The 23,785-nt window shown below is 33.8% G+C and overlaps 1 long non-coding RNA gene across 1 annotated transcript; it reads left to right on the top strand.

The window, feature by feature from the left end:
* Positions 1-3,197: 3,197 nt before the first annotated feature.
* Positions 3,198-23,049, top strand: LOC135158374 (uncharacterized). Its single transcript, XR_010297152.1, has 4 exons — positions 3,198-3,325; positions 4,507-4,565; positions 14,369-14,464; positions 19,126-23,049. It is a non-coding gene; the product is annotated as an uncharacterized LOC135158374 (long non-coding RNA).
* Positions 23,050-23,785: the final 736 nt, after the last annotated feature.

Genomic DNA, 23,785 nt, shown 5'->3' with positions numbered 1-23,785 from the left:
CAAGGGAAGAATGTGAAGTTATTAATTAATAATGATAATACAAGTTTCCGTTTGGGTATGCCTATTAATCTACCAGGAGCACTCATCAATTAGTTATTGACAAGTGACAGGAATATATATATGTTTTGGGGGGAGATAGGTATTGTATATTAGTAGTATTTGTACTAAATTAAGGCCTTCTGTCTCTATCCAGAAAATAAGATACAGAGAAGAAAAGGAATGAGAAAAAAGAAAGAAAATAAGAAGGGGAGAGAAGAACAAGGAGGAGAAGAGAAAGGGACTCCCTCTCTTTTTTCTTCTCCTCCTTGATCGGATCAGGAGGAGGACAAGAAAAAAAAGGATGAAAAAGAGAGGAAAAGAAGAAGTAAAAGAGGAAGAAGGAGGTGAAGAAAAAGTATGAAAATAAGTTGGAGGAAGGTTAGTGGGAAAAGGTGTCCTGGGGAAAATGAAGAAAGGAGAAGTTTAGTCTTGTTTTAAATTTCAGATTGAAATGAAATGAAGGGTGACTATAGGTTAATACTCCTTTTCATTATTTCCCAAGGAGACTTCAATTTCTCTTTCATAGCAGAGAATTTCTTGGAAGAACATGTTCTGAAACACATGGGTAGACTGTGGGAGGGGAGACTTTACCAAAATAAAGCACTCAAATAAAAACAGTCATTACTGAAATATTTAGTCTAAAAATAACATCTCAAAGTAAAGATGATTTCAATTAAACAAAGGTCTACTAGACAAGCCACAAGAAAATTAAATGTCAGAAAGTCACAGAACACATAACATTATTTTATTAGTAATTAGTCTGATGGGGAATTATAATTAGATACATATGTATCCACTTCCTATTATCATATTTTTTTCTTGTAAAGTGCAAGCGAAAGTCGGCCAGGAAGAGAACCAGGAGGGCTTCTTCTTCCTACATGGGGATGTTTGAAAATATAAGTTGGAAGTTGGTAATTTCAGGCAGATTTGTACCAATTGATGTTGATTTCCGTTCTTCCATTCATGAAAGTTCGTTTACAGATGCTGAATGCTTTCATATTCAAATTGTTGCTTGTGTTTTCATGGTCTCTAAAATGATTTCTATTTTGTAATTTTGTGTTCACTTCACAGGATGTAAAAACCTTATGTCATTTCATTTTTTTTTTATCCAATTTTTTGTTTTCATTTTTATATAATTAATTTGTTTATACTTTGTTCCTAGCTGTGTAATTGTAATTTGGTGGGGGTGACATTATTTTTTTTCTTACCGATAAAATACATTAAAAATATTATTACTATGGGTACCATTAATAATCATAACAAAGACAACATAATAACAACAACAATAACAATTCTAAAATTAGTTCTGAATATGAAATTACAGATTTGTGGTTGAATAGGATGCAACTGTACTTATATCTGTAATTTTATCTCTTTACCTTTGTTTTTGTGTTTTCTACGGAAATATTGTACCAGTAGATTATAAACTTTTACCACTTGGTTTCTAATATCATATACCTCCAATGAGATATATTTCAAACTCCAATTAATAAGAAACAATTCTGAAAAAAAAACAGTTTATAACAATGAATTTCTAAAAAGCAGATGATGTACTGTACTAATATGCCACTAAAATGTTATTGCCTTACTTAATGAGACTAAATGCCAAATTGATTTCATTCTGAAAACACTAATTAGGAATCAAACTTGTCGCACTTTGCTTGAAAAATCAAAAGAATAGCCAATGAATGAGACAAACACGATTATCACTGTTCTGATGCACAAAGGTGGTCATTTACAGACAAATAAAAATAAAAAAGATTATAAAAAGAGAGGTCTATTCTTTAGCTTGAAACTTGATAATATCCCAATTATCTTATCAGTGTCATTTCATTATTATTATTATTAGTAGTAGTAGTAGTAGTAGTAGAAGTAGTTTTAGGAGTATAGTAGTAGTAGTGGTAGTAGCAGCAGCAGTGGCAGCAGCAGCAGTAGTAGTAGTAGTAGTAGTAGTAGTAGTAGTAGTAGTAGTAGTAGGAGTAGTAGTAGGAGTAGTAGTAGGAGTAGGAGGAGTAGTAGTAGTAGTAGTAGTAGTAGTAGTAGTAGTAGTAGTAGTAGTAGTAGTAGTAGTAGCAGTAGCAGTAGTAGTAGTAGCAGTAGCAGCAGCAGCAGCAGCAGCAGCAGCAGCAGCAGCAGCAGCAGCAGGATAAAATCATTACTCTTATTGTTTTCATTATTAGCGTTCATCATTTTCATCATCATAGCATTGTCATCACCACCACCATCATAATCAGCATCATTATTGTAGAGCTTGATAGTTCAGAATATAAACCTGCTGTGTCCTACAAATGCCATTGATATGATTTAGATGAAATAGGAGGCATGCAGAGGTTGTTTCTATTCAAATGTTTTTGAAACCAGGACAAATATCAACGCAAAGTAGTAGACTAGTGACCCAAATACAAGGCGTAATAATACCCTATGGACTGTTGACCTGTATATATTTAACCTTTGACCTCAGTGACCTAAGGCCCTTGGACATCATGACCCAGATAGTAACTTTGAGGGAGGAATCGATATTTGCTTAGCTTGTTACTCTTAGCTGATGTGTAACTTGTAAATATCATTAACATATTAAAGTGAGAATATTCCTTGTTTCGATGCTATTTCAAGTGAAGTATGCTTATTGAGATAACATGTAAATGTTGTGATCATATCATGTGATTTTCAAGGTATAACTTTTTCCTTGCAGTCATGTGATACTTTTTTCTTTCTTACATGTCCCCAAGCAGATTGATTTTCATATTGCCTCATCTTCTCCATATTTTCCCCGCTTATAAATTATGCTGTCGAAAACTTTAGGGCCTACACATTTTTAATAGAACCTTGTCCAAATCATCTCAGGCACAAAACTGAGTAGAGTTTCATGATGTGGAATGTTGGGTGAAAAAATTCTTTGCTATTACACTAATTAGCAAGGTTGGATTGTTAGAAGGTACTCAAGAATAATTCAATTTGATTGATTCTTTGCCAAATATTTTGATGGGTTTTAAACCTGATGTCATCCAGTCTGAGAGAAATTGTTTTTCATCCATTCAAAAAAATATATATTGAGAAATATGAAATTTGTGATGAAAATATCTATGCTTACGTAACGTTTGCGGATGAAAGTGTACCTTGACCTAAATAGAATTTATCGTCTGGTTTTATTGTTTAACAGGTGAAGCGATGAGACCAGAAGAAAGTAATGAAGTCGGGAAGGATTTTATCAATTTAGATCAGACCTCAAGGCAAGCTCTCCAAAACAAACTCAACTTCTACAAGAATAATGTAATTACACAATCAGGTAAGAGAGGTAATAAGAATCCTTAATGCTCTGATTTACTAGTTTTACCACTACCCCCCCCCCCCACAACCTCCCCCCACCCCCGGCCTCTCTCTCCCCCTCTCTCTCTCTCTTTGCTTTTATCTTCTAAGTTTTTTTCTTGTGAAACTTGTTCTTTTTTTTTATATTTTAAAGAAGGCTATTAACCATCATAGTTTTCTCAAAACAGGCGTCCATTATTTTATTGATTGATTAATCATTAGCTCATAAAAATATAAGGAGGTAAAAATGAGCTTTTAATTGCACTCAACCTCGGTGGAGAACTTTTTTTTAAATTAAAAGTTAGTGTGATAATATTATCCTGTTTGGTCCAGTGTGGTTGCGAAACAAACACTTCAGTGACACAAAATAAGTTGATTAAGCTGTTTATCCTATCCTGATAATTCCATTTAATCATTTCTGAATCAGTCACAAGTCAAAATTAGCCAAAAAGCTGTAGACTTTGTCGCTTACTCACCCCGCCTCCCCTCCTTTCGCCGAGGAAACATTTAATTTAGTCCGGAAGATTAATCCAGTGTTGGAGCTCTGGCAAGGTGCAAAGTGTCTGTCAATCGACAGACAATGAAAAGCTTGCGATTGAATCAACAGTGAATTAAGAAAAAGGAAGGAAGGATGATATGGTTTGGAGATGAGTGTGATGGAAGGAAGAATCAAAGATAGAGAGTGAAAGATAGGTGATCGGATATAGGGATAGGAAACACGGTCAGTAAGTAATCAAAAGGAAAAAAACTTGAGAAATACACAACTGAGAGAAGAAAGTAATTATGAAAGAAAATGATCAAGGAGAAAAGGAGGATTGGAGATATTGTAATTTTAGTTTCAGTTTTTCTCTTTTTTTTTCTTACTTCCAACAAAAGAAATACAAAATCCATATAAATATCCTGACAATAAACAATTAAAATATAAACATATCAGCATTGTAGATTTGAAACTCAGATTTGATAAGATTTGGACAAGATTCAGGGAATGAGTTGATGTTAAAGTATTCATCTTGATACATTTCCAGCGACATGTAGTTCATTTTAATGTAGTTGATTTCTAGATAAAAGTAGGCATTTTCTAACTTGCAGATCATCTTATCGTTGTAGTAAAGTGGATAATGTTCACTATTCTTCCCCCTTTTTTAAATTTTTGTTTGATAGATGGGTGCCCAATTTACACTTGCAGTAGGAACATATGAACACAAGAGAATTTTGAGATGGTAAGAAAGAAATAAATATCCAAATTACCAAGCTCAAAGTTTGTAAGCTCAAGACATGAAATGTGGAGAAAGTACAAAATCAGAAATATTTGACAAGACAAAATATAAGTATATCTACTCTAAGGTCTTAAACGGAAACCTAATGACTAATCCAGGAAGGAAACGGTGGACTAACACAAAATTGGCAACACTTCCCCCATCAAGGACCTGTAAAAGTCACAGAATTCCAAACAATCTTAATTCTCTTTCTTTGATTAAGTTCTTTGTTGGATGCAAGGAGTAAGGCATGACTCAAAGATTGTAACATTTCCTCAGGGTTTTAAGGCTAAAATGATTGTGTATCTAGGATGGTATTCGTTTTCTCATCTTTGTCTGATCCGTAGAGAATCCGCCCTTGAGTCACTTTGTCTTAAATTGGAATTCTTGTTTAATAACTGCCTCATGTTTTTATGTTCTAGAGTATTTATTTATACTTTCAAAAGCAACCTGTTGCAGAGTTTGTTTCCTTTATTGTGGATGGGGAAATATGAGTTGAAAATGTATTTTTAGTACCTAGGCTAAAAACGATTGTAAATGCTGTTTTACACTATCTTTTAATGCCTGTATAAAGCTTCAGTCTATTGATTATTCATTGGGTGAAAATTTGAATTTTATATTTGAAGATATTAAGCACCCTCTCTTGTTAATTTTTTTTAATTCTTTTGAAAACGGTCATTCTATGAATTAAGTTATCACATGTAGCAGAGGGTTACTAGCAAATACTGTATTCTGAAATTTTCAGCCAATGCCCTAACTTGAGAAATGTTTTTTTACCAGGAAAAAAAAAGTATGCAATAATTTTTATTTTGGACCCAAACAGATGTTTATAATGTTTATAATCATATCATCCACACCATTGCTAAAATATTACATGCAATTAGTCTACTGATAACAAAAAAATATTTGAATTCCAACTCATCAGTGAATTACCTGTTTAATTTGTTAGGATTTTCCAGAGTGCAAAACATTCCAATGGAATGTCCTTTTTATCTCAATATTGAAGTTTGTGAATGAATAGTTATAGAATTTTATTTCTCATATATATATGTAGATCAATACCTTTCATTCAAATGCAGTGAAATATGACTGTTTGAGATGACCATTTATATTTCAATGGAAGGCAATGAACTGTTCCTCCTTAAAATCAATATTCTTTTGTTGCACAGGGCATATTTTATCGATGTCCATTAAATAATGATTTGAAAGCGAAATTCAGAGTTTACCTTATGATCTGCTCAATTAAAAGTCATGAAGGAACTTTGTTGTTATCTTGGAAGAGGGTATTTTCTATCATTTTAACATGGAGGGAAGCATGCAGATGCAAGTAATAAGATCTTGCATTTAAAGTTTTAATTTCAAGCAAATTTAATAGATGAGTATTATAGATATACAAAAACGTAACTTTGGTGTCTTTTTAATGTAGTCTCAGAAGAAGGAAGTATAAATCTTTATGGGGTTGTTTGGGGGGATGAATGAAAAATAAATTTGAATATGAATAAATATCAAGAAAAAAATTGGTACATGCACAGAGAAAAGTTAATTCAGCAGAAGACCATATAAATTAATAAAAATGCAAATGTGGCATCTGCTAATATAAACCGCGAGGACTGAGGAAGTATGAACAAACGAATGATAAAGGATTGATAAAATAGTGGGGGTTCTTTAATAAACTCCTATGCTGTTTACTATAGTCTAGTCTATTCCTTTAAATTGATCATTATTGTTTGAGTTTTTTATCAATGATGACAATTAACAGCATATCGATCTTTATATAAAAAATGAGATTTTTTAAAAGTCTTTTATTGCAGTAATAAATTTGTGGTATGAATGTTTGTAAAAAGTAATGCCAATAAAATTATGTTATCAATATCATTGTGTTGTGTATGTATATTATAAGACTACATGAACACAATATTGAATTTTGGGTAAGAATCCAGGAACTTTTCAATCAGTTCAGTACTCAAGCTGATGCTATTAAATGTGCCTTTATTATATATAGTAGTGCCTTCTCATAAGATTCTTAAAAGAAACAACTTGATAAAAACTAACTGTAATATTCACATTGTAAACCTTGGATATTTTTTTTCTCAGTGATAAGGGGGTCATCATTGAAAAAGTTTGAGTTTTTTTAATATTTGTATCTTTTATTAAATTATGAAGTCATAAGGTAAAATTACAATACTTACAACTTATTAAGACAGATCAGAGTTATTTTGACAAAAAGCAATATGAACAAAAATAAAGCTTAACAAACAAAACAATAAAATAATACAAGGCAAACACACTAACAACATATATTTGTAAATTCAAAGATGTTTTACCAAACATTGAGGCCTTTTAAGTTGTTAAAAAACCAGAAAGATTTGGAATACTCCTTAGCCAAAAAAAAAGAAATAAGCTTTCCATCCACTTGAAAAAATGGAAATTTGAGGTGTAACCATGATATTTATAAGTTTGAGTTTTTTAATTAAGATGGGCGGATGTCATGGATTTGTAAACAAGTTTGCAAAAGAATATAGAAGGAAGGAATCAGATTTTTTTTTTTTGAGAAAGAAGATTTTTGTCATACTTTTCAGCAAAGAAAGAATAATCCAGAAAAAACAAAGAAGAGAGAAAGAGATAAATCTTTAACCCTGTGATAAAAAAAAACCAAGGAAAAACAAAGTCTGAAAACTTTTCTTGAACTTTTTGGATGTAGATTCCCCGAAGGATGCCTAAAACAAATCCATGAACCGGGTGACGAGAGGCCGAAGAGAATACCCTGCATACCGTTACTTCGTGGCTAGTTTACTTCAAGCCTTCCCTGTCTGGCGTTTAACCCAGCTTGTGTCATGCAATGTCAAATCGCTGAACGGAGCTCGGAGCTCTGCGGTAGCCAAGAAGAATTATTCCCATTGTTAGGGCTTTGGCTGACCCCCATGTCACTGCGACTGGTAGGACTGGGAGGGTGATGAAGTGAAGGGAAAGAAGAGTGAGAGAAAGAGTTAAAAAAAACCAAGAGAGAACACGATGGGTCATGGAAAAGGGGAGAAATGAGAATCACTGATGAAAAGAAAGAAGTTGATAAAATACACACAAAGATTTTAAAAGGTACACAATTGAACAGGTTTCCTAGAAAGAAAGAGGTTTGAGAAAGGGAGTTTGTGATAGAATGAGAGGAGGAATCAAAATGATAGTGAAGACGTGAGCGATTGGAGAAAGTGGTGTCCGCTTGAGAGAGAGGAGAGAGAACTGGAAAAAGCCAGATATGTAGGACTAAGCAAGATGAAATAGAGACAGGAAGAGCACAAGTGAAGGAGAGTGGTAGAGAGAGAGAAAGAGGAGAAAGAAAGGGAGAGGATAGAGAGAGGGGGAGATAGAAGAGTTGTCTTCCACCCAGGGACCAGTGGCTATGGCTTGCCTTCGATGCACGCCAGCGGCATAGAAAATTCCACCACAAATATTGGATTGTCTCGTATTTCAGAGCGATGGGGTCACTAAAGGAGAAATCCTTCTGGTAGCTAGGCTGGTGACTTGCCCCGAGTCTGTCTGCGTCCTTCTTCCACTCAGCTGACCCCCATCCATACCCCCTTATGGTATCTCCAAGGCTTTTTCCAACCATGGAGATATGTGCTCCAACCAAATACACTTTTGGTGGGGGGGGGGGGGGGGGGGAGGGGCACCAGCATTTAAGCAAACAGTTGTTCTTTTTTCATTTTTATCATTTTTCTGGAAAATTCTTTTCTTTGATAAGGCAACAATAGGTGCTTTGAACTGCTTTCATACCTCCACAATCATGGAAAATACCTAATAATAAAGTACTCTAGGTGCATCCTCTTGAAAAATCAATAAAATCAGAGGAGAATTTTCAAAATTATGAGAACCTCTTACACAGATTTTGTCCTTCTGGTTGCGGAGATATTTGCAGTACATAGAAACAACTTTCAAGAACTTTTATGCGAGGAAATGCACAACGTGCATCCTTTGCTGGTACAGGAACGCAAAAGTGTTGTTGTATCAACTACAGAAAATTTATCTGCCGATTCTAGAGTAGCTGTAAATGCATGTATATCTGGTATATTGAGGCTTGCATGATCAAGTTCTTATAAGTTTCGAGTATTTTTCTCGACTAGGGAGGTGTGAAGATGTCTTACCACACCTAAACCACAGGTATAGCTCAAGGTATTCCTGAAATATTTGTATAAATGATGGTAGCCATGAACCCAAGTGTTTAGGGTTCATTTAAAAGGGAGGTTAGGCATATGCATCAAGTCGTTTCATTTAGAAGTAGTGGGGGTGGGGTGCAGCACCCCCCCCCCCCCCCCCCCGTTTTAGACTCCCTGTATGTACAATGATAATATCTTCTACTTTTTTAGCATTATCATTGACAATACATATATAAAACACTTTATAATATCAAGAAGTAAATATTGAATAAAAAAGTAACAAAAGTGAAGTTATAAACGTAAAGTGAGTTAGCAACTTTAGAAATAGATGGAATATGCTATTTCCATTGAATTTAATTTTGATCTTAATATACATTTTTAAAGTTTTATTTTATTACTCAGATAAAATATCATAAAAACAAATTTTATGTGAAAGCTGCAACCTATTTATCAGATCTGTGAGCCAACTATTTTAAAACAGGCTCTCATCATGAGTAGGTGGGAGGAATATGACATAGAACAAGGATAACTATTCAACTCCGGAATGCAGTGATATGGACACCTGTAGTGTTACGCCAGTTTTAGGGATGCCGAGACGGTTAGAAAATAAGTCATTTAATCTATCATGTTTAAGGTGCATTCCTAGGTTTGAATTATTATTCCAGTGTTACATATAGGCGGTGCTGCACCATCCCGAGTTTGCTCAATCTCGAGATTTTAGCCCGATCGGCCCTCTTCGCGATTAATCTCGAGATTCAAGAAACCCCGTCTCCACCATCGCAAGAAGAGCGATTCCTGATCGAGCGAGGCATCGATGCATTATGGTCTGACGCCGTGAATGAATAATCCTGAGTGCGTCTGCACCTACGAATACTCTACGCTATTTTACGAATTATCACGCTATTTTGCAAATAATCCCAAGTTGACTTGGGATTGCAATCTCGAGATTAATCCTACGAACTAGCGCGATAATTGCGTCTCCATTGCAAATAATCTCGAGATTGTTCAGATCAGGTTTGATAAGAAAAAATAATTACCGCTATATACTTCTTTCTAACAGTGCTATTGGATTGCTGAATATAAGTGGTAATTTACAGATATATTAAGTTCAGTGGCAGTTCCCCTCAAATAGACACATTTTCCAGACACCTCTTCCCCCTCCATGAAATCTTTGATACGCCACTTAGGTTTGGGGAAAGTGGTTTGAATCTGCAGCCTCTGTTTGAAGCTGAAAGAATTTGAAATGTGATAGACTTTGTCTCCAGAAGTTTCAATCAGAGTATGTGCATACAGAATTAATGGATGTTGCATAAGAGCCTTATGGAGTTAGCATTAAAGGGATGGTCCGGGCTGAAAGTATTTATAGCTTAATAAATAGAGTAGAATTCACTGAGCAAAATGCCGAAAATTTCATCAAAATCGGATAACAAATAAGAAATGTTTAATGTTTAGCAATATTTTGTCAAAACAGCCGTCATGAATATTCATTAGGTGGGCTGATGATGTCACATCCCCACTTGTTCTTTTGTATTTTATTATATGAAATTAGGTTTATTCAATTTTTTTCCTCCAAGAACTAGAAAAATTGGATTGACAACTGATTTAGTGCATTAGATATTTATTGCTACAACTTATTTCATTATAAGGGAGACATATAATTCACACAAGTATGAAATAATGAAGAAATAATGATTTTATGTAATAACATAAGAAAACAGAAAGTGGAGATGTGACATCATCAGCCCACCTAATGAATATTCATGATGACTGTTTTCACAAAATATTGCTTATCTTTAAACTTCAATAACTTTTTTATTTGTTATCCGATTTTGATGTAATTTTCGGCATTTTGCTCAGTGAATTCTACTCTATGTATTAAGATAAATATTTTCAGCCCGGACCATCCCTTTAAGTTGTGAGTTACAAGAACAAATTATGAATGTTTAAAAGAACAAAGTATAGATGTTTCTTTTTGGAACACAACCCTGAAAACTGAGTTTTAGATTTTCAGCAGTGTGAAACTCATTTCTTCACCACTTGATTTATGACATTTCTACGAAGAAAAACCTTCCATATTTACTCCTGAACTTGTTAACATCCTCGACTATCGAATGAATATCAAATGAAACTGACAGCTGATCTCTTCTTAGTTTGATTTGCTTGCAATCTACCTGTCAAATCATCGCCAAAGTTTTCCAAGACCCCATCGGCTGAAACCACTGTGATCCCCTACTATGTCTGTTTTTGAACCCTCAATTATGTCACATTATTGTGGACATGTCGGAATTTGCCCAATTTTAATGTTCTGTCTGTCTCTTCCTTTTACCCACAGTGAATTCATCCATTTATTTGGAAATTGTTCGTGGCAGGCTAATATGCTGGCCAGGAATTTTGTTGTAATCATAAACCGTACGTGGTAGATATGTAGAAAGATAGCTCTCAGGGGCTACAAGTGCCCCCCCCCCCCCATCATCAATTGGTTTGTCAACTGGTAAAAGTAAGAGGGCACACTGCACAAAATAATCTAGTAGATATGCCTAATTTAGGACTGCAAGCAGAATTAAAGGTGAAGTTCACACTGACAAAAAGTTTATTGTAAAAATAGCAGAAAAAATAATAAAAAATATTGCAGAAGGTTTGAGAAAAATCCATCAAAGAATTAAAATATTAGAATTTTAATTATTTGATTTGTGACGTCATATGCGAGCAACATTCCTACATAGCGAATGGTAACAAAATCAATGAAATGTCATTTTCTCAGAAAATTGAAAATGGTTTTAATTGTACCATTTGTATATCAATAGACAAATCATTTCACACCTGGTGGGTGTTTCATAAAGCTGTTCGTAAGATAAGAGCGACTTTAAGAACGACTGGTGATCCTTTCTTGTGGTAAATGGTATATTCATTGGCGATGGTTTAGCGCGTAAGAAAGGTTCACCAGTCGTTCTTAAAGTCGCTCTTAACTTACGAACAGCTTTATGAAACGGCCCCCTGCTCATGAAAAAAAAATGTCAATCAGGAACCATTAAAAAAAATGAAATTCATGCATTTTATATTACAAAACATATGGGGCAGCTGCTCGTTTTATGACGTCGCAAATCCAAAAATTAAAATTCTAATAACTTTCTTAATCTTTAACAGATTTTCCTCAAACCTTCACCCATATTTTTCATTATTTTTTCTGCTATTTTCACAACAAACTTTACTTCAGGGTGAACTTCCCCTTTAAAAGTAGAGTACATGCAAAGCTATAGATGCATCCCTTTCCCCTCTTATGAAGTATAGGGATCTATAATAAAACATTTGATTAAACAGAAGAACTCAACATTTTAGAAGTAAATTTGAAAAAAAAAATGAATGCGAGTGATGTTTATATATAAAAACGGTATCCGGGGACCTGTAAGCAGTTTAAATGTTAATAAACTTTTCTGTTTAGAAATGGGGTGTAACCATGTTGTAACAATGATATAAAACACTTCACACACTCTTTTTCACTATAATTCTCATAATGAAATTTTGGCAAACAGAAGGAAAAGGTCCTCCAACTTACTTTTAATATGAACTCTTTTGTCATTGGGTGCATCATATGTGTGCTCCTACTTTGCTTCCTCAAAAGACTTTGCTACATGAATCAACAAGTGCTTACAAGTGCTTATGTATTTCATTTCTGAAAAATAAATTTGCATAAATGTACCAAAAGAGAGAGGTTTCTAGATTAAAGCTGGGATTACGACAAACAGTTATGGAGTGCAAACAGAAATGAAGGGATAAAACTCGGTGCAGCCTCCAAAAGTTTCAGAAACAAAGTGACCTGCAACTATATGCCTAACTCTGAACGTTTGCTCGAATCACAACTGATCAAATATTTCAAATCTGTTTACTCTCAGTCCAAAGATCAGGTTTGCTTGATGAAGTGCTAAAACAGCCTTTGAATGCTGATAAGCTTGTTGTCTGAGGAGGATAAGAAGCTCTTTAAAGATGCGTTGATCATTTAACCACCTCAGAAATGACGCAATACAGTTCACAGCGATCCAGAGCAGAAATAATTAATGATATTTATCGTGGCATCATGTTGAATACATAGTGGGGATAATTTGAGCGGATTTCTGTTCCGGACATGACAAGCAGTTTGATCAATTGGCGTAAAACTCCCATTTTATTTGAGTTCATGACCAATTTATTTCCTATTATCAGTTGAATTATCAATTTTCCTGATATTACACACACCTGTATCTTAATTATCATGTGTTGGTAAGAAATTAATAGAGAAATCTTTAAAATATAGAAACTATGTTATATTCAAACAAAAACAATCTCTCGTTCAAAGGTTGATAAATTATCTATGAAATAAACCTCCGGGATAAAAAGAATCATATATCAGGTTGATTTGACATTATTCTATTTCCTAAATGATAGTCTATCAAAAATCAATAAATGTCTCTGTATTTGATTGTTCTACAAATTTTCTATTTATTATTTGGTGAAACACTTCATATTCAAGTTTAACCACGTGCCTACAAATTATGGATATACATTCTAAGAAATATTATTTTTATTTTATAAAGTCCTTGCATAATTTGCAAAGAAGTAAGCATAAGACATTTTATATACAAAAATATATATGGTATTTTTCTTATCATGCTTATTATGGTATTCCTGTTTGCCTATTTATTCTTTGAAGGTTTTTTGCTTCACTAACCTTCACTGATATTTTCTACACTTTTCCTCTTTATAAAAAACATCTTTACATCAGGCAGAATAAACCCTTTAATTCAAGTAAGAGAAAATACCAGCTTGTCACTGCTGTGTACCAAATAGTTCAAAGTCCTTTTATCCCTTGTTTATAAAAAATGATCTTAACAGAGTCCTTCTTCTAAGTTTGGTTGTGAAGCCTTTATGTCTTGGTAAATCAAAAGATTATTCATTTGGCAAATAAAATGAAAGAATATATAATAAAATAAATCTTGTACCTAATATCTAATATTTATGCATAGTAAATAAACAAGGTACAAATGTCATTGTTGCAAAAGATATAATAATAATATTGATAATGATAATGAAAAAAAGGAGAAAAGAATCAAATAAAAATTTGAAAATTGGCCAGTGTCTTTCCCACCATATTGCTGTTATAAAAATGGGATTCGTGCACTGTGAATGTATTGTTTTAGGATTTGTCTTTGATTATGCAATAAATATGAGAAATGTAAGGATAGAGTGATTAAAACAAGAGAAAGGACACAGGGAATAGAAAAAAGGGATTTAAGACAAAAGAGATGTAGTACTGAGGGAAAGAGAGAGTTAAAGATTAAGATTTATATCTTACATTTACAGGCACTCCTAAATAATAAAAGAAAATTATAATCAGCTCAAAACAAAGAAGAGGTTATCGACCCTGCTTGTAAGTAGAAAGAAAGCACTTCTACATGACTCATAATCTTCCTGTATTAATCAAATCATTGTTTTGCAATCAAAAAAAGATCTTATACAAATGAAAGATAAGCCAAAGTTGATCGAGTCTCCTAAATCGTCAGACTTATCTCCTCTGTAACCAAAACCAATCTCATGCAAATAGAGGTGACCCCTGAAGTATATGATTTCATTTCTTTGTCACCCCAGAACAGGTCTCTGAGCTAGAACCCCCAGGAGCCTCCAGATGACATCGCCCTCCCTCCACCCCCCAGGGGAATCGTCTAGGGTGGGGTCATCCAACAGGTGAATATGGTTTGGGTTAACTTAATGACTTGCACATTAGCTCATTATCAATCAGGCTTCTTATACATTAATAGATGGCAAACTAGGGCACACCCTTTTCATTTATTTATTTCTATATTGATGATATCAAGACATGATGGAGAAGTAGACAGTATGAAGCTTGTTAGAAAATGTAAGGATTAAACATGAAAGGATTTTTGTAATTAACATGAAGTAAAGAAAAAGGAACTTGATATAGAAAAGATTTAATCTACTGTTTTCTATAAAGACCCACAATGTCTTTAAAATTAAAAAGGGAAATTCAATATAACATATTAATAACATACCCAAGGGGAAAGGCATCAAATGAACAGGATGCTGAATTTGGGGGTGGGGGCTCCAAAAAGGCATACTTGTACCAAACATGTGACAATTTTGTATCTGATTAACAATCTAGCGGTTCTGACTCTCGCCTTGTAATCAGAGGGTCGTGTGTTCGACTCCCACCATGGCCTGGCGTCCTTTGGCAAGGCGTCAGTCCACAATTTGCCACTCTCCACCCAGGTGTTATATGGGTACCCGGTAGGATGCGAAAGCCTATGTAGTATGCCTAGCAATTGAGTCTTGGAACTCTTGTAGGAATGCTCCCCAGGGAGTGGAGAAGGTGCATACATTGTATGCGGGCATGCAAGGATCCGATGACCGGGGTAATAATATATCTGTAAAGCGCTTAGAGAACGTCGTTCCGATGTGTTAAGCGCTATATAAATGCGGAATATTATTATTAATGTCCAAACCATATTTCAGCATATTTTATAATAATGATGAATTTCTGCAATTATTGCAGCCAGATTGTCATAAATCTGAGAAACAACAAGAAGACACTGCATGTGATCATGAAAACATAAAACTCTATGTAGTAGTAGATGTTACTTTTTCTTAAAATGCTTAGATAATGATTATGATATATGTATATATAATGCACCAATCTCCCTCTCTAAATTACTCAAGGTTCAATGAAAGAAAGCAGACAAAACTACATGTAAATGATTTTAAGGAATTGGAAGCATTAAGATAGATAGATAAATGGTATTTATTGTGATAAAAATTCAATTAGCAGCCAAAGGCTGAATTACATGAATTTGTACAGAGTAAAATTTCAGTAAACAAACAAGCGAAACAGTAAAAAAAAAATGATAACAAAGTATACTAATGTATAATATTGGAAAGGGGATACAAAGAGAAAAGTATACAGAGGGAGAAGTAATGTCAAAAGCAGGAATGGGGAAAGGTTAGGAGTAGACTAAATGTATATACCTTTAACATAATGAACATTTTAACATAAATATATATTAACCAATTTTGAATGGATAACAATACATGTAGATTAAAGAGTGGATTGTATGAAATAATGCTTCCTTTTTAGAAAAGAAAAAAAAGAAAGCTAATAATTTGGGTGAAATTGAAGGAGAAAAACATGTATAAACATTATAAATGAAACATTATAAATGAAACAGTAATCTGGGTTGGGATTGTTCTCGATATGCTTGATAATGATTCTAAAGAAACACTGTGTTGATGATAATAATAATAGTTGGAGGAATCGGAGTAATGAATGAATTATCTCAAAAGGAATTTAAATTAAAAATAAGAGGACGTGGAAGTAATATGATCTGAACAAAAATATAAATATAAATGTAAAGTGGGTTATAACATTATTAGCCAGTGATTTTTCGGAAAAGAAAGTTGAGTGATTACTGCAGAAATTAACAATTAGAAAAATATTTCAAAAGTCAGTTACAGTTTAAGAGAAGCTACAAATAAAACAACAAAGGTATAAAGAAATAGTTCTTCACAGTCCATGGGAGTTTAAAAGTCTCGTAAAGAAGGGGACTGGGTTGTTCCTGTAGCAATCAGTTCTACTTCTAGGTTCGATGCATATTCTTCTTGTTCTTAGTGTCCTTGTATTTGTGTTCCTATCAAACCATGGGCACCCAGATTCAAAAGCTTTCCGAGCAAACTGTAAGCAAAGTTGATCACGTCTACTTCTCAAGGTAGGCAGCTGTGCTGATTCGAGAGCATTCTCATATGAATGATATTGAGGGCCGAGGATGATTCTGAGGGCTCTCTTCTGCACAGCTTTGATGTTTTGGCTTTGGGCTGAGGTCAGCGAACCGTGCCAAACAGGGCAAGCGTATTCAAGTAGAGGACGCACGAATCCTGTGAATACGACAATCAAGTCTCGTAGTGGAAGAGCGAACCGTTTAAGAGATCTTACCATGAACATTCGATGGTTGGCTCGCGATACGATGTCACGAATGTAAGCGTCCCACTTAAGATTTCCTTGAATGATCACCCCGAGCACTTTAATCTCGTTTGCGGCACGCAGCTCCTCATTATTGAGATTCACTTGAGTTGGCGGAGGAAGATTTTTCTTGAAGCATACCTGCATGGTGGAACATTTCCTCGCGTTGAGTAGCAGATGGTTATCACGGCACCATGACTCAAGGATAGAGAGCAAGTCGTGTAACACATCATCACGATCCAAGACATTGCGAGAAATTGCTATTGTCATGTCATCTACGTATTTCCAGTGAGCGACAGGCTGGTCGCGTAAAACATCATCGATTAAGGCAAGGAAAATCAAAGGACCAAGGCGTGTACCTTGGGGGACACCTGCTTTAACTACTTGCCAATCTGAAAACTTTCCTTGGTAACGGACACACGTCATGCGACTCGTCAAGAAGTCACATACCCACTGGATAATATACGGGCTTGCTCCAAGATTGATCAATTTGGTGACTGCGATTGTATGACTGACTCTGTCGAAAGCCTTGCTGAAGTCCGTACATACAATAGTAGATACATTATTAGATATTTCAGAGCTTTCAGCAAGAAAGTTGACGATGTCTACCAAGCAATGATTGGTTGATACCCCAAATATAAATAGACAGGTCTTCAAATAACGGTTAAAATGAATCAACAGAAGTGCAGTATAACCAGGCAGATTATTCCAAAGATGGATCTAGGTGTGCAAATGCCTTCCAAAAAATGATAGTGGAATATGTTAAGATCCCGGGGAGGGGGCAGTCAAATGTATTGCTGTACACTTACGTGACCAAAGAAATGCGTTTAAAGGGGTGTTTTTTTCAATTTTGGACGCGGGCCGAGCGTGCACTCATTAAGGGTATCAAAAACACAGATTTTTTAAGAAAAAGGGTGGTTTTGAAAGACTGGTCAATTGTCAATAGCAGGGTCAAACATATTTAGGATATGCTTTTTTCCAAACCTTTTTTTTTTAAGACTAGCCAAACGTGTTTAGGGTATGTTTTCCCCCAAGCTTTTTCCCTGGGGTCATATTCTGGGGACAACTTGTTTAAGGCCCAAAATGTGTAAATAAAGCCCACAAAAAACTTAATTGTTTAGGGGGTTATTTTGCACACATAAAAAAACTTGTTTAGGGGGTGTTTGGAAATAATTTGGTCACGCATGTGTACAGCAATACATTTGACTGTACACAAAGTGTATTGTTGAACTATGTAATAGATCAACATTGCACTGAGAAGCAAAACTGAGTGGAAGACAAGAAGCAATATTTTTAAACTATCTTGTCTTGTCAAATCATCTCATCATTTACTTATTTACCTGTGCTTACCTGTATGACACATCTTTTAACGACCAACCAACCATGGTTGGATTACAATGTCAAAAATCCTATTCTTAGCTGGTCCAAGACGTGTGAGTGAGTATTCATTCACACTATTGAAAATCAGGGTTTATATCTTTAAAAAAATATTTAAAAATATGAATGCCAAGAAACTGTTCAACTTTGGGACATCATAGTTTACCATAAGTCATTATTTTTTTCTGGGTTTGCATCTTGCATATCATGAGATATAGTTGAGCATCAATTACGATGTTGTTGGTTGCTATCTGAACACACTTTTACAACGTTGTTCATTTGAGTTTCTGTCTTTATGAACAGTCATTTCACATCATGAACTGTCTTTTAAGGGGGGCATATCTTTTCATGTATAGCTTATATTTGAACTATATAAGGGCTATATATTTATAATATATCCTGGCTCAGCTATGATTCAAGATTATTCAATGAGAATAGGAAATCCTTAAATTAGGTAAAGAGGTCATACAAAGGTCCTTCATGAACTTTTTCGTAAGGTTGTATACAGTCTTTTATATTCTTTATCGTACTTGTCCAAGTTTTTGATCTATTGACGTAGACCCACTAATATTGATCTTTAGCTTTGTTTTGTTGAAGTTATGAAGAAATTGCCAACTTCAAACTTTGATCTTACATTTTAGCTCCAGTATTAGTTCTTCATAGCCTTGTTGTTCTGTGAAAATTAAAACCTGGTTGCAAAATATATTAAATGAAAAAGAACAACTTGAAACATTTGTAACATACAATTCAATTCATTTCTTTGAATTTCCTATTTGATTATTTTCATATTTACAATGAAATACAATTTATATGATTTACTCAGCACGCATAACTTAAATTTGATAGTATAATTTGTATGTTGTTGAAGGGATGTTTTCCATTGTATCAAGGTTCCAAGAGGATTTTCTTTTTTTTACACAGGATTTTTTTTTGGATTAAGTCATTAATAATTGAGGATTGACTAAAATAAATGCTATGTTGTATCTTTTTTGCTTGGCAGGTACAAAAATTATAATCCTTGATGTGTAAAGATAGACGATCAACTTGGTTTTTTCACTGGACTTCAAATGATAATCAAGATTTGGTCTTCTGGCTCTACTTCTCCAAGACTACAGGCATTTCTTCCAGCTTACCCTGCTAGTCCATGCAGGTCCATGTTCATAAAGCTTGTAATCAAATACTGTGAAGCAAGAAATTTGCTCTCATATGATCAAATATCATGATTTCAGTGGCTTATAACAGCAGCTTATAAGCTGTAACTGATCTTTGGTTATTGGTGAAAAAGGGGTCCAGTTTCAATGATAACAAAGGTAAAATTTCTATGACAAATCGTTGTCAACCAATAAGGCTTCGATTTCAATTTGCTCGTAATGCTTATCGTAATTTTGTTATTAGAACAGGTTTTATGAAAATGGAGCCCGGGTGTTGTAACATGAAGCCACATTTGATTGCGTGGCTGATTTTTATGATTGATCATCAAAAGTCAATCAATCATAAAATCCACTCATGATCGATCGCTTAGCTCTATGTAACAGGGCCCTGGTCTTCTTGACCTGGGGTCCATTTCATAAAGAGTTGCAACGGTTGTAACTTTGCCAATATGGCAACTACCATGGCAACAGGGCCCAGTAGCCAATCAAAATCAAGGTTACCATGGTAGTTACCATAATGGCAAAGTAACAACAGTTGTAACTCTTTTGAAATGGACCCCAGGTTTTTACAGTCCACAAGAAATTCATGATTTCAGAAAGTAAAGGCGTGATATATTTTGATGTATCTGGTGATTTTAGGTACATTTCTCTAAGGTGATACAATTTATTTCATACTAGATTGAAGGAATTTGATTTTGTTTTGCAATAAAATCGCCCATGAAGTTGAAGTCATCTGTGTCAAAATTATTTCCTTGAATAATCAAGAGATTACTCCATTTATGTTATTAGAAATTTGCACATAACGCTTGATCGTTTGATGTGCATATTTTCCACAGTATTCATTTCTACAATATAAAACTCTTAACACGTTGCTGAGCTAGCATATATCCGGGCTGGAATCTATGGAAAACATGTTTTATTGCAAAATCAATCAGTCACAAATGGGTTAAGACAACCATTAGAATTTCGTTTAATACATGTGTATATATTAAAAAAACATTGTCACTTTTCTTTGATGAAAGATGTTGAGAAAGGTTATAAATCAGTGTTTGTTTTGCTTGTAGTTTAAGCAAAGCATGATTGATTTAATAAGATACTATACAGTTTATGTGGTAATTGTATAGAAAACTTATATTTATGTTCAACTTTTATTCTCCTCCTTCAGGTCAATATGTTTTTGAGGTACAACACTTGTGAACTGGGAAGTTTTTATGTTGTCATTTATTATTTGACCGTTTTGAACAGATAATATGGATAAACATTTTCATACTATGCATTTTTTATGTCTTCTTTCTTGTTTTGTTATTCTGTGACTTTTCCAAATAGTGTAGCAGTTCTAGGTTTTACTTACAAGTGTTATTAAATTAGTTTTTTAGCTAAGAGATAAATTATAGATGATATATTTTCATTTATAGTCATCTTATGTAGTTCTTTATTTTCAAACATAAATTGTTGGTCAAAATATGTTATACTTTCAGATTTTTTCTTTATAAAAAGATGAAATATTTTTATTAATATTTTTTATATCATGTGAGTGAGTATTTTCTTTTTATTTGACGATGTTTCATTCTTATTGCTAAAGTACTTGCTATTATAAATCTGTACTTTACATGAATATATTGTACTTACGTCATTTCATGTCCATTCTTATTCTATTAAAATGTATCAAGAAACAACATAATTTCAATACCTTTTTACAGGCTTATCAAGCAGGAATATATCTACTATAAAATAAAGTTATACAGTTTATATATATGATTGTAACAACATTTTACTAAATGATTTATGTAATTTGGATATCACAAATTATGCTAGGATTCTGACCCTCTCTTCATTTTCAAGTTTTAAAAGTTATTTTCAAATGATATATTATTCATGTTGATATAGATGGACTTGTCAGCTTTTTATTGTTACAAAACTAATCAGTTGTTAGACAACCATACTTGATGTAAATAAAGAAATATATATATCATCTGCCTTGAATGAGGACATATTAATACAGGTATCAGCAACACATATCTATTTTATGCTAATCCCCAATAAGTCACTTTCAATCAAATTTATCCCTTTGAAGAATATTTGGTTTAAAAAAAAATCATCTTTATTGGAAATCTTTTGGCTTTTACTTAGTTTACGTTATTGGATGTCACAAATGATTTTTTTTTCATTAATATAGGATATAGTTATCAGACAAAACTGTGGAGCGATTTCTGGCCATATTGATAAACATAGCATAATTTCTATTTCTCTCAATATATTAGATTATGCCAAACACAAATATTTGTTGGTCATCACTGAAGTAGTAATCATATATAAACTAATTCTAAATCAAAACAAATGAAATATAGTGTATATTTTAATGTTCCAATTATCCACTTTAATGTCATCTACCAAAAGACAAAAGTGAAGCATTATAGCAATAAAATGGTTTAAAAAGTAGGAATGAATCACAAATGTTACAGCTTTTTGTGGGATGCAATTTATCATTTGAAATATGATTAGTTATAAATATTGCAATATTCTGTAAATGGTCCTGTTTGTAAAATGGCCACAAAGAACTAGGTGTAAAAAGCAGGAAGCAGATAAAATCAAACTGATTGACCTCCGTTTATATATGTATATGCCATCAAAATGACCATTGGATAGGTGGGGTATATGAACAGGGAGTTTGTGTAATGGAAACTAGGTATTTACAGGGTTTTAATACCATCAAAATAACAAGATTCTTGGATTGTACCTGAGATTCCATGAAATCCAAACGCAAAAGCAGTTATTCTTAAAAAAGAAATTTTTGTTCAGGAAGCTCTGTACAAAGACTGCTTCGGTACCATCATAATTTTCTTTTTAGCAGAAATCTCAAATCAGGGGCGTTTAAAACAAATAGGTCATCCAGGAAATTTACTTATTTTTGTGATAACAAGTTTCCTCTTATTTTGAGTTGGAGCATTTGAGGGATTATATCGTTTCTTTGTTGTTTTTTATCTTTGTATATCATTCATGCGAGCAGTTATTTAATCTTTCAATAAACAGGACTAAAATCAGTGTTCAGACCATTATCTTATTTTATATGAATGCAACTGAACATAATGTTATTATATTAACATATTTCTTTTAATATGAATGTATCATATCAATATTTATGACATGAAATACATTTTTATGTCTTTATTGAAGTCATGTATTAAAGTATTTCTGTCATTGAATGATATCTATCTTGAAAATGTTCATTTTCTGGGTATCAGTCACGTTTTTTTCTTTTTTGAAGGTTAAGTCCACCCCCAACTTAAAGTCGATATGAATAACCATAGAGTAATACTACTACTACTACTACTACTATTAATAATAAAAAAGTCATAGGAGCGCTGCTTATCATCAGGTTTCTTTAATCTTGATCTAAACATTGTATTCTGGGATGTAATATTACCAGGAGCATGCACAGCCACCTTGGATTTTTATGTAACCAAAAAGTCAAATAAGCTTTTGATATGCTGAAAATAAAATCAAATCAAATGTAAAATAAGAAAGTGATGTCATCTCGAAGTTTATTTTCACAGCTTGGGTTCTACTCTGAGAGTTGATGATGTCACACACTACTGATATATCTTTTATATTTCATTTTATGAAGTACAGAAAATTTGATTTTTCTGCAGATATTACCATTGGAAAACTCATTTTATCGGTTACAACAATGGCAATTTCTGCATGTTCAGGGAGGAACTTTGTTTCCCATTATAATGAGGGGAAAATTAAAAGTACTTTATATACAAAAGAAATAGTGAGTAGGTGATGTTATCTGTTCCGTTGGAGCGTTGTGGCCCAGTGGATTAGTCTTCGGACTTTGAAACAGAGGGTCGTGGGTTCGAATCCCAGCCATGGCGTAATTTCCTTCAGCAAGAAACTGATCCACAATGTGCTGCACTCAACCCAGGTGAGGTAAATGGGTACCGGTAGGAAGTAATTCCTTAAAAAGCTGTGTGCGCTATGAACGCCTAGCTTAGCCGGGTAATATAGGAGCGCCTTGAGCACCTAACAAGGTGGATATGTGCGCAATATAAATACCCTATATTATTATATTATGTTCCCTCCTTTGCATACCGACCAGTGCCGGCCGCACAGTAACGTTGTTGGCCTAACAGAGCGCTGACAGTAAGCCCAGTCACATCTTTCGGATTGTGAAGTCTAAACATTTATTTCAATGTGTAAGTAATGCATTGTGGCATCGCTGCCACATTACCGATTGTAACGGCCTCTGTTAGCGCTAACAATGTTTCTGTGCGGTTCGTACAGGATGTGCATATATCAGTTTTGTGAAATTAAGGGAACTTTAAAATGTCATACCTATTTGCTGTCTGATTTTGATGAAATTTTCAGCAATAGGCTTGATTAATTTTTCGCTTTTTATTCAATCAATTCAACATTTTATTGGGGTGGATTTCCCTTTTAAAAAGAGATGATATAAAAGTGGTAAACCGTGGAGGTTTAAATGGGGAGAGAAGTCAAAAGTTAATT

The sequence above is a fragment of the Lytechinus pictus genome, chromosome 2 (genome assembly GCF_037042905.1).
Source record: "Lytechinus pictus isolate F3 Inbred chromosome 2, Lp3.0, whole genome shotgun sequence".
NCBI lineage: Eukaryota > Metazoa > Echinodermata > Echinoidea > Temnopleuroida > Toxopneustidae > Lytechinus > Lytechinus pictus.
Note: the sequence above shows the minus strand (reverse complement) of the source record. Positions and strands in the feature narration are given on the sequence as shown.